The sequence below is a fragment of the Schistocerca serialis genome, chromosome 9 (genome assembly GCF_023864345.2).
Source record: "Schistocerca serialis cubense isolate TAMUIC-IGC-003099 chromosome 9, iqSchSeri2.2, whole genome shotgun sequence".
Lineage (NCBI taxonomy): Eukaryota > Metazoa > Arthropoda > Insecta > Orthoptera > Acrididae > Schistocerca > Schistocerca serialis.
The window spans coordinates 246,264,782-246,277,375 of record NC_064646.1 but is presented as its reverse complement, the minus strand read 5'-3'; the positions used below and the strand labels follow the sequence as shown (position 1 = coordinate 246,277,375).

Here is a 12,594-nt window from a genome sequence, read left to right as displayed (position 1 = left end):
TCACTAACGTTGATTTACAGTATGATTTTTGAATATATAATTATTCAAACATTATGAATTACCTCAAAGGTAACGGTCTGTTCATACAAAGCACGAATTCAGAAAATATCGATCTTGAGAAACACGATTAGCTCTTTATTCGCACGAAGCAACGAGTGCTATCGACAGGGCGTCTCAAATTGATTCTGTATTGTGAAGGCTTTCGACTGTTCCTCACAAGAGTCCTCCAATCAAATTGCTTACCTATAGATTACCGCTTCAGTTGTACGACTGGATTCGTGATTTCCTGTCACAAAGGTCACAGAACAGCACAGCATTGATCGACGGAAAATCACCAAGTAAAACGGAAATGATATCCGACGTTCCCCAAGGAAGTGTTGTAGGCTCTCTGTTGTTCCCGATCCGCATAAACGATTTAGGACTATCTGAGCAGCCCTCTTAGATCGTTGGCGGATGACTGATGATGCTGCAATAAACAGTATTGTAAAGTCATCAGGTGATCAAAACGAATTCCAAAATGACTTACCCACTATATTTTAAGCTGAGCCGGTCATCTCTAATTAAAAAATGTCAGTCACCATGCGCGAGAAAATGATGAAAATGAAGTCAACGGTCGCTTCAACCACTATTAATAACAATGTTTAGAACACATATTTAGCCTGTGGACTCTACTATTTATTTAGCTTATAAAAATAAACTGCATTTTCTTAACTTCAAACTTTCTGGCTAACAGGCAGCAGCCGATGCATAAATCTTTTCCTAAAGTTTCCTCTCCGACGGCGGTAGACGTCTTCAAGGAGTAATGCGGTGAACTGCAATCAGAACTAGAGGGAGCACCGAATATGTGGGCAATATGGAGAGCACCACAGTCCATCACGTAATGTCAATTACGAGATTACCCGGTTATGAACTGCAATTTACATACATGACTTACATAATTTTACAAAATAAATAGAACTAAACGACTAAATGTACAAATTAATATCTAACTTTTCAATCGATTCAAGGGCTGCCTCTGTCACACTCATCTGCTACAGCTCGTTACAATGTTCATTGCCACAGTCACATTGAGAAGATGTAGCCTTTCCCTGTATGTGGAGGCTTTCTGCTGTGGACTGTAATTTAATCTTTGTGTCGAAAGTTAATAGTTGTATTTCAGAGACTAACATAAACATCTGAAGCGATTCTAAAAAAAAAAAAGGAAAAAAAATTACTCACTTGTACAAGATCTATTACTTCGCGTTGCACAACATTATGAAATGTATTTGTATCACGACAGGATTCGTGTGGGGCATAGGTGTTCTGTTTACTGCAAGAGGAATTTTTATCAAGAAACAGGTAGGTAGTAATGCCCACTAACTCCGTTTGTGTGTGTGGTTGGGGATTTTGGATCGCCTCGCGGGATTAGCCGAGCGGTCTCAGGCGGTGCAGTCATGGACTGTGCGGCTGATCCCGGCGGAGATTCGAGTCCTCCCTCGGGCATGGGTTTGTGTGTTTGTCCTTAGGATAATTTAGGTTAAGTAGTGTGTAAGCTTAGGGACTGATGACCTTAGCAATTAAGTCCCATACGATTTCACTCACATTTGAACTTTTTTTTTTTTGCATATGCAAACTTGTTGTACCCATTGCTTTCAGTTAGATGTCCTAAACAATCGTCTTTCTACTCAGCCGTACATTCTCCCTTTACTATACTTCAGTTTTCACATTAACAGGGGCTCTTATTTCATCAGGCTGTTGCTACTTCTCCCGAGATATCTACAGACACTTCTTCATTTCGTCCTTCATCTTCCGTATATAATACTTCTACATTTCACACTTCATCTCTTCAGTTCACATTTACATCGTATATCAACTGTCGTGTTTTTGTTTTTTACCAGGTTGATGAGAGTTTATTATTCACTTCCCTACAGCGCTGTGTTCAAGATCTAGTTTAGAAAATTTCCCCACACAATGTACGTTGCCGGTAAACTAATTACTAAACTTTTATTTTACAATGCAGACCTGCTCTTTATTCATTCTGTACATAGTCCATTCTTACGAACTTATTTTCAACACAATTTTTTTTTCAATTTTTCTGTGGCTGTCTGAACGTAAAATTTGCGATATGCCGATAAGTAAGGATGCAGACAAGTAAACTACAAAATTTATTGAAACCAACTACAAACATTAAATATGGAAATTAGAAGCTCAAAGAGACATACCGTTGTTAGCCAAAAGTTAAGAAGACACAAAAATTGTTGAATGGAATTAACAGTTTTTTTTTTCTTTTAGTAATCGGTCTTCTGACTGGTTTGAAGCTTCCCGCCACGAATTCCTCTCCTGTGCCAAACTCATCATCCCAGAGTACCACTTGCAACTTCCGTCCTCAATTATTTGCTGGATGTATTCCAGTCTCTGTCTTCCTCTACAGTTTTTGCCCTCTACAACTCCCTCTAACACCATAGAAATCATTCCCTGATGTCCTAACAGATATCCTATCATCCTGTCCTTGTCGGTGTTTTCCATATGTCCCTTTCCTCCCCGATTCTCGTTCCTTACCTTACCAATCCACCCAACTTTCAACATTCACCTGTAGTATCTCATCTCAAATGCTTCGATTCTCTTCTGTTCCGATTTTCCCACAGACCACGTTTCATTAACATTTAATTTTGTGCTGAAAATGTACATTCTCAGAAATTTCTTCCCCAAATTAAGGCCTATGTTTGATACTAGTAGACTTCTCTTGGTCAATATATCAACGTATTAAGAGGGAAAATTTTCTGGAACTGTAAGTCTGGGGTACAGAACTGTGCGATAGTGAACAGTGGACAGGGGGAAAAATCAAACAACAGGAAATAGACTGCATTTGAAATATAGTGCTCCTGAAAAATTTTGAAATTAAATGAACATGTAAGGCATAATATGATAAGATAAATGAGATAAATATAAATATCGGACAGCGCTTTTGGCTGTATTCCTAGTCTTTGAATAACAGTGCTATTTCTGTTCTTTACATTGCGTATTTCTTAGAGTTATCTTCTGTACTACACTGAAGCGCCATAGAAACTGGTGTACGCATGCCTACTCAAATACAGAGATATGTAAACAGGCGGAATACTGCACAGCGGTCCGCAACGCCTATATAGGACAACAAGTGTCAGACGCAGTTGTTAGATCGGTTACTACTGCCACAATGGCAGGTTATCAAGATTTAAGTGAGTTTGAACGTGCTATTATAGTTGACGCACGAGCGATGGGACACAGCATCCCCAAGGTAGTGATGAAGTGGGGTTCTTCCCGGATGACCATTTCACGAGTGTACCGTGAATACTAGGAATCTAGTTAAACAACAACTCTCCGACATCGCTGTAGCCAGAAAAAGATCTGCAAGAATGGCACCAACGACGACTCAAGAGAATCGCTCAACGTAACGGAAGTGCAATCCTCTCGCAAACTGCAGCAGATTTCATGCGAACCATTGAACGAAACATCATCGATATGGGCTTTCGGAGCCGAAAGCCCACTCGTGTACCCTTGATGACTGTCCGACACAAAGCTTTGTGCCTAGCCTGGGCCCTTCAGCACCGACATTGGATTGTTGTTGACTGGAAACATGTAGCCTGGTCGGATGAGTCTTCAAATGTTCAAATGTGTGTGCGCTCTTAAGGGCACAAACTACAGAGGTCATCGGTCCCTACACTTGCACACTACTTAAACTAACTTAAATTAACTTATGCCCGAGGGAGGACTCAAACTTCCGGCGGGAGTGGACGCGCAGTGGACGTGTCTTGTTTCAAATTGTATCGAGCGGATGGATGTGTACGGGTATGGAGACAACCTCATGAATCTATGGACCCTGCATGTCAGCAGGGGACTGTTCAAGCTGGTGGGGGCTCTGTAATGGTGGAGGCGTGCACAGTTAGAGTGATATGGGACCTCTGATTGGTCTAGATACGACACTGACAGATGACACGTTCGTAAGCATCCTGTCTGATCACCTGCTTTCATTCATGTCCACTGTGCGTACCGACGGACTTGGGCAATTCCAACAGGACAATGCGACACGTCCAGAATTGCTACAGAGTGGCTCCAGGAACACTTTTCTGAGTTTAAACACATCCGCTGACCACCCAAACACCTAGATATGAACATTATTGAACATATCTGGGATGCCTTGCAACGTGCTGATCAGAAGAGATCTCCACCCCCTTGTACTCTTATGGATTTATGGATAGCCCTGCAGGATTTATGGTGTCAGTTCCCTCCATCACTCCTTCAGACATGTGTTGCGGCACTTCTGCGTGCTCACGTGGGCTGTACGCCATATTAGGTAGGTGTACCAACTTCTTTGTCTCTTCAGTTTATATTGTAAGAGTTCCTTCTATATATGGTCCAAGTTTCATGGATATATGTTGCTAGGTAGTAACGCATCATGCGGAAGTTACTTTCGTCCTTAAGTTTTGCACACCATTGTAGTTAACTAAGAGTGGAATATAATAAAAATAAATTAAAAAATAATGCTTCTGAATGGACGGAGTGAGGACGAAGATGATGAAAAATAGCAGAAAGGGAAACGACACTAGTTGAGAAGTGAGAGATTCACTCATCTAGGATGCAGGAGCCGGCCGGTGTGGCCGTGCGGTTCTAGGTGCTTCAGTCTGGAAAAGCGTGACCGCTACGGTCGCAGGTTCGAATCCTGCCTTGGGCATGGATGTGTGTGATGTCCTTAGGTTAGTTAGGTTTAACTAGTTCTAAGTTCTAGGGGACTGATGATCACAGATGTTAAGTCCCATAGTGCTCAGAGCCATTTGAACCATTTTAGGATGCAGGAATAGACAGGACGGGCAAAAGAAGAAAATATCAGAACTATATGGGGTACAGGTCAAGGATGGTTTTTTTCTTAAATATTGATATGGAACTGAAAAAGAAATTTTTGAATTTGTACGTCTGGAGCACAGTGAAATATGCAACATCTTAAATGGAGACAAGAAGAAACAGTAAGTATTTGAGATGTATTCAAGAATATTAAAAAATTTTGCGGACAAATAAAGTACGAATTGAAGAAGTACAATACTACAAAGAATGAGAAAATGTCAAATGTCTTTGGAAGACGTTTACGAGACATACGTATTGTAGTGGCTGTGTTGTTCGAAGTACGATCCAAAGTTCCTGTCCGAAGGAACAGGCAGTGCGGCGACTACAGCCGTTATAAAATACATGACTGTTTTTTTCAGATACGCAGTTTCCTTTTTTTTTTTAGTATACAGAAACTCTTGTACCCCTGGGGAAGAACGGACACAGCCAGCTTCAGATGAGTGGAGACAAGGTGGGCAGAGATACCACGACGCCACCCCACAGCCTGTCACTGTGCTGGTCCCGCACGTGGTACTAGCCTTTCTTTTTTTTTTCGAATCCTTACAACCATCCAATCATGGCAGATAAATCAATGTTGTAGTGTGTCTAAGGCGGGACAGTGACTACACTGATCCGTGACTCATTGGTGGATAACAGATTGTGTACTATGTAATACCACGAGAACGCCACTGCCATTGGTGAAACAGGAACAGAGTAATACAGTAAAATAATCGAGACATGACTGTGTGGATTACGTGAGAGATAGTCAGTACGGTGCGCTGAACGAATAACACAGACGCTTTCCTCTGAAAACCGGAAAATGCCAAACCTACTAGACAACGCACACGCGCAGCCATCTCGTATCATTATCGAAACGACTAGACACCTGTTTTAGTTTACTAGCCATCACTGGGTATGATCTCAGCGATGTAATATGATTTGCACAGGACGTGGGTATCCATATTCCGAGCTTTCTAAAGCAGGCTAAGGGAACGTCGTTCATGTTACAGGACTGCTTCTTTTATCTTCCCCGTAACCGACGTCTAATTAAGTATAGCCATTTGGAGTGGAGAATGGTCAATTATGACTCACAAAGATTTGTGTCTATCGACCACCGTCGCCCAAGAAATAACATCATTATAAAAAGTCTGCAATTTCAACAACTGACATTTGCTTTCGTCGATTTGGACACCAGACACAAGGTACCAGACATCCAACGTAGCCTTGAGCAATGAATCTCAACGGGAGAACATAGTCTCACTATCACATCATCCACATATGGGCGCACCGAGATCGTCTCGCCCAAGAGAGTCCATCCTTGTAACTAAGCGACGATTCTTCTTAAAAGGGGATCAAGTGATAGAAAAAACAATGACAGTGAAAGGCGACTTCCCAGAGGAAAACCACTATAGATTGTAATAGATGGTGTCTGATGGCCATTGAGAGTCATCGAAGCCTGGATACACGTAAACAATTTGTACAAGACCCTGCGCTCGTCAGTTTTGAACCCAACGGCTTCCAGTACCTGTAATAGGAAGCCATGGATGATCCATTCGAACGCCTTGCCAAAATCAGAAAATACCAGACCAACTGGAACAGAAGTAACAGCCGCCTCCGATATGATATCACGACGTTTTTGCTACCGGTGTCAGACTAGACGAACCACGAATACAACTTTGATGGTTAGCAACAACTTTCCCCAGCAATACAAACAGTCATCATCATCATCATCATCATCATCATTTAAGACTGATTATGTCTTTCAGCGTTCAGTCTGAAGCATAGTCCCCCTTATAAAATTCCTCCATGATCCCCTATTCAGTGCTAACATTGGTGCCTCTTCTGATGTTAAGCCTATTACTTCAAAATCATTCTTAACCGAATCCAGGTACCTTCTCTACCTTCTCCTTGGTCTACCCAGACCCCTCCTACTATCTACTGCTGAACCCATGAGTCTCTTGGGTAACGTTGATTCTCCCATGCGTGTAACATGACTCCACCATCTAAGCCTGTTCACCCTGACTGCTACATCAATAGAGTTCATTCCCAGTTTTTCTTTGATTTCCTCACTGAGGACACCCTGCTACCATTGTTTCCATCTACTAGTACCTGCAATCATCCTAGCTACTTTCATATCCGTAACCTCAACCTTATTGATAAGGTAGCCTGAATCCACCCAGCTTTCGCTCCAATACAACAAAGTTGGTCGAAACATTGAACGGTGCACAGATAACTTAGTCTTGGTACTGAGTTCCTTCTTGCAGAAGAGAGTAGATCGTAGCTGAGCGCTCACTGCATTAGCTTTGCTACACCTCGCTTCCAGTTCTTTCACTATGTTGTCATCCTGTGAGAATATGCATCATAAGTACTTGAAACCGTCCACCTGTTCTAACTTTGATCCTCCTATTTGGCACTCAATCGGTTTATATCTCTTTCCCACTGACATTACTTTCGTTGTGGAGATGCTAATCTTCATACCATAGTCCTTACATTTCTGATCTAGTTCTGAAATATTACTTTGCAACTTTCAATCGAATCTGCCGTCACAACTAAGTCATCCGCATATGCGAGACTGCTTATTTTGTGTTCACATATCTTAATCTCACCCAGCCAGTCTATTGTTTTCAACATACGATCCATAAATAACATGAACAACGTTGGAGACAGGTTGCAGCCTTCTCTTACCCCTGAAACTACTCTGAACCATGAACTCAATTTACCGTCAACTCTAACTGCTGCCTGACTATCTATGTTATGACCTTTAATTGCTTGCAAAAGTTCGCCTCCTATTCCATAATCTCGTAGAGCAGACAATAACTTCCTCCTACGAACCCGGTCGTATGTCTTTTCTAGATCTATAAAGCATAGATACAATTCCCTGTTCCACACGCAACACTTCTCCATTATTTGTCGTAAGCTAAAGATCTGGTTCTGACAACCTATAAGAGACCTAAACCCACACTGATTTTCATCCAATTTGTCCTCAACTAATACTAGCACTTTCCTTTCAACAATACCTGAGAAGATTTTACCCACAACGCTGATGAAAGAGATACCTCTGTAGTTGCTACAATCTTTTCTGTTTCCATGTTCCAAGATTGGTGTGCTTACTGCTTTCGTCCAGTCTGATGGAACCTGTCCCGACTCCCACGCCATTTCAATTATCCTGTGTAGCCATTTAAGACCTGACATTCCACAGTATTTGATGAGTTCCGACTTAATTTCATCCACCCCAGCCGCTTTATTGCACTGCAATCCATTGACAATTTTCTCCACTTCCTCAAATGTGATCCTATTTTCCATCAGCATTCCTATCCCATTGTACATCGAAATCTGAAACATTACAGTTAGTGTTTTCTCCTACATTGAGCAACTCTTCAAATATTCCCTCCATCTGTCCAAGGCATCAACAGGATTCACCAGCAGTTTTCCTGACCTGTCCAAAATACTTGTCATTTCCTTCTTACTTCCCTTTCGAAGACTGCTAATTACACTCCAGAATGGTTTTCCAGCAGCTTGACCCAAAGTCTCCAACCTGTTTCCAAAATCTTCCCAAGATTTCTTCTTGGATCTGCAATTATCTGTTTGGCTTTGTTTCTTTCTTCAACATAACTTTCTCTGTCTACCTGAGTTCTAGTATGTAGCCATTTTTGATACGCCTTCTTTTTCCTTTTACAGGCTGCCTTGACTGTGTCATTCCACCAAGCTGTTTGCTTCATTCTACCTTTACACACTACTGTTCCTAGACATTCTTTAGCCACTTCTAGTACTGTGTCCCTGTACCTTGTCCATTCCTTTTCCAATGACTGTAATTCACAACATTCAGCTAACTGGTACCTTTCTGAGATCACTGTTATGTACTTGTGCCTGATTTCCTTATCCTGAAGTTTCTCCACTCTTATCCTCCTACATATGGACCTGACCTCCTGCACTTTCGGCCTCACAATACCAATTTCACTGCAGTTTAAATAGTGATCAGTGTCATCAAAGAATCCCTTGAATATACTTGTGTCCCTCACGGCCTTCCTGAATTCCTGATCTGTTATTATATAGTCAATGACAGATCCGGTTCCGCTGCCTTCCCAAGTATACCAGTGAATGTTCTTATGTTTAAAAAAGGAGCTTGTGTTTACTAATCCCGTACTAGGAACAGAAATCCAATAGTTGTTTCCCGTTCCTGTTCGCCTCCATATCCTCTCCAAATTTACCCATAACCTTTTCATACCCTTCTGTTCGATTCCCAATCCTGGAATTAAAATCACCCATGAGCAGAACACTGTCCTTGTCCTTTACTCTAACAACTACTGAGTGCGTCATAAAAACTATCCATCTTATCTTGATCTGTCCCTTCACAATGCGAATATACTGACACAATCCTAATTTTCTTGCTAGACACTGTCAAATCTATCCACATCAGTCGTTCGTTTACATACCTTATTGCAACTACGCTGGATTCCATTTCTTTCCTGAAAGAATGGCAGCTAACTCTAAATATAGATAAATGTAAGTTAATGCAGATGAATAGGAAAAAGAATCCTGTAATGTTTGAATACTCCATTAGTAGTGTAGCGCTTGACAAAGTCACGTCGATTAAATATTTGGGCGTAACATTGTAGAGCGATTTGAAGTGGGACAAGCATGTAATGGCAGTTGTGAGGAAGGCGGATAGTCGTGTTCGGTTCATTTTCGAAAGATGTGGTTCATCTGTAAAGGAGACCGCTTATAAAACACTAATACGATCTATTCTTGAGTACTGCTCGAGCGTTTGGGATCCCTATCAGGTCGGATTGAGGGAGGACATAGAAGCAATTCAGAGGCGGGCTGCTAGATTTGTTACTGGTAGTTTTGATCATCACGCGAGTGTTACGGAAATGCTTCAGGAACTCGGGTGGGGGTCTCTAGAGGAAAAGAGGCGTTCTTTTCGTGAATCGCTACTCAGGAAATTTAGAGAACCAGCATTTGAGGCTGACTGCAGTACAATTTTACTGCCGCCAACTTAAATTTCGCGGAAAGACCACAAAGATAAGATAACAGAGATTAGGGCTCGTACAGAGGCATATAGGCAGTCATTTCTTCCTCGTTCTGTTTGGGAGTGGAACAGGGAGAGAAGATGCTGGTTGTGGTACGAGGTACCCTCCGCCACGCACCGTATGGTGGATTGCGGAGTATGTATGTAGATGTAGATGTAGATGATGTAAAGCCCTACACCCCATTGTACTATTCCTGCTTTGACACCTGACAGGTAGACCTTGTATTCTCCCACTTCCTCTTCTTTCTCACCCTTTACGCGAATGTCACTAACAGCTGAAACGGCCAACCCCAACTTACTTGCAGCCTCTGCCAGCTCTACCTCCTTCCCAGAGTAGCCCCCATTGATATTAATAGCTCCCCATCTCGTTACCATTCGTTTGCCGAGTCGTATCTTAGGAGTCCCTGGTTTGTCAATTAGAGGTGGGACTCCGTCACCTCCAAAGGTCCGAGGCATTTTGCTCTGATTGTTGCCAGCATCATATTTAAAGTACCAGGGAAGCAGATTGCTAGCCTTACTTGCCCCGGGTCCCATTGAGTTTTACCCCTAACGATTGAGGGACTAACCGGTGGATTTGGTAGTCGTTGCCGTCTGAGTACAAAGGTGACCACGACTCGGAATATGTCCGAGATGCTCAGCCTTATTCCAAAGTAACTGGTATCCCGACTGTCAGGAACACTTCTTTGGCCACTCATACGTTGCCCGCGGTTCATGAACTAGGACATGACAACAGGAACCCACACCATGAACCACTTCCACAGTCTTATAATCAGAATTTAAAGGCAATCGGACGAAATTTAATAGTTGCTACCCGACCAGAACTTTTAGGAATTAACACAGTTTTACTAACTTTAAACGAGTTGGGCTCAAACCCTCAACACTTTGTTCAAAAGCCATATAAAAATAGTACCCAACAACCAATGTCAAAAACGCGTCTAAAACTCCTTAGGCAAACCATCCCACCCCTGCAATCTGCCAATGAAGTCATAGACATCCTCATATTGAAAAGTTTCTAAAAACGCAGCATTATGAGCACGTGTAAAAGTACGATTCAGAGCCTGAACAAATAAATTGGATAACGTATCGACAGGAAATGGTACCTCATACAGCCCAACACAGAACTGATGTAGAGCATGCAACATGTTCTTTTGTGCCGTCACAATACTGCCGTCCCCTGTCTTGAGAGACGTGATACTGATGTCGAATGAAATGATGTAAAGAAGTTACTTCATTCGTTGCCAAGATATGTGGTTTGGATCGCGTTTTTAATCCTTCCATTTGACGCTGCTACAAGCGTTACAAATGAGCCTTTACACTTCTGCCATCTGCAATACTTAGCGGAGCCTAATACGCACTTTCATAAAGGTCACGTTAGAGAGAGTAGTAAAAATCTTGCGCCCTCCGGAATTACCGCGCTCTATCTTCACAGAATTGTATCAGCGTTTGTCTGTCAGTTGATCACGCCATTCCAAAATTGAGGCGTATCGCGCCGTTGAACAGGATATTAGTGTCCCACAGTTCCCAAATCACCTCATCGAGAGAAGGACCCTCCAACTGCGCCACATTCAGCGTCCAGGGCGATAGAAACAGTTTTAAGTACTGTCGCGCGTGATTTAAAGTAACAGTCACCGCACAGTGTCCCATGAAGCTGGCAGGGATGACATCGACAGTCAAAATCCTATCAAGCATCCCACCAGATAAAGAAAACCTGTCAAGTCTACTGCTAGACGTACCAATAAAATAGGTATATTTGACAAGTCGGATATTCAGAGCTAGACATCTTGCAGTTTCAAGAAACGAACAAAATTGATTGGGTGTCACTTGTGTCGTACGTCTGTGCGCGAGATTTCCACACTCATAAATATGCCTAGGTCCATTGTTTCCGATGTGACAGTGAAGTGAAAACGTGAAGGGACACATACAGCACAAAAGCGTTTAGGCCGACTTCGTCTGTTGACTGACAGAGACCGACGACATTTGAAGAGTATACTTATCTGGATATGGTGTCTGTTCTTTCGGACATGTCCGAATGAACAGAAATCATATACAGATAAGTATATAGTTCTGGCAATATCGGCCATGACCTCCTTCTTCTTTGCGGATGCACACATATTCCCCGAACTCTTACGGGACTTGGTAAGAATGTCTTCCACGAGTAATGAGTGTGTTGGGGTGGGACACTACGAATATAGTGTGTGGACATACAAGGTGAGAATGTGGGTCTCGCGGGAGGCGTGAGCGCTATTTTCCGTGCCCTCGGTGGCTCAGATGGAAAGAGCGTCTGCCATGTAAGCAGGAGATCCCGGGTTCGAGTCCCAGTCGGGGCACACATTTTCACCTGTCCCCGTTAGCAGCTGAAGGTATTAATATAATTCTAACATTTGAAGAGGGTCGTAATGTGTAACAGGCAGACATCTATCCAGACCATCACTAGAAATTCCAAACTTGCATCCACTGCAAGTACTTGACAGGTAGTCGAGAGGAGAGAAAACTTGGATTTCATTGTCGAGCTGCTACTCATAAGCCACACATCACGCCGGTAACAGCCAAACGACGCCTCGCTTGGTGTAAGGAGCGTATGCATTGGATGACTGTACAGTGGAAGAACGTCGTTTGGAGGGACGAGTCACGGTACACAACGTGGCGATCCGATGGCAGGGAGTAGGTATGGCGAATTCCCGGTGAACGTCATCTGCCAGAGTTTGTAGCGCCAACAGTAAGAATCGGAGGTG

The 12,594-nt window shown here is 42.7% G+C and overlaps 1 non-coding gene across 1 annotated transcript; it reads left to right on the top strand.

Annotated features, from left to right (window-relative positions):
* The first annotated feature begins 12,114 nt into the window (after nucleotides 1-12,114).
* On the top strand, nucleotides 12,115-12,189 carry Trnat-ugu (transfer RNA threonine (anticodon UGU)). The gene has a single exon. It is a non-coding gene; the product is annotated as a tRNA-Thr (tRNA).
* Nucleotides 12,190-12,594: the final 405 nt, after the last annotated feature.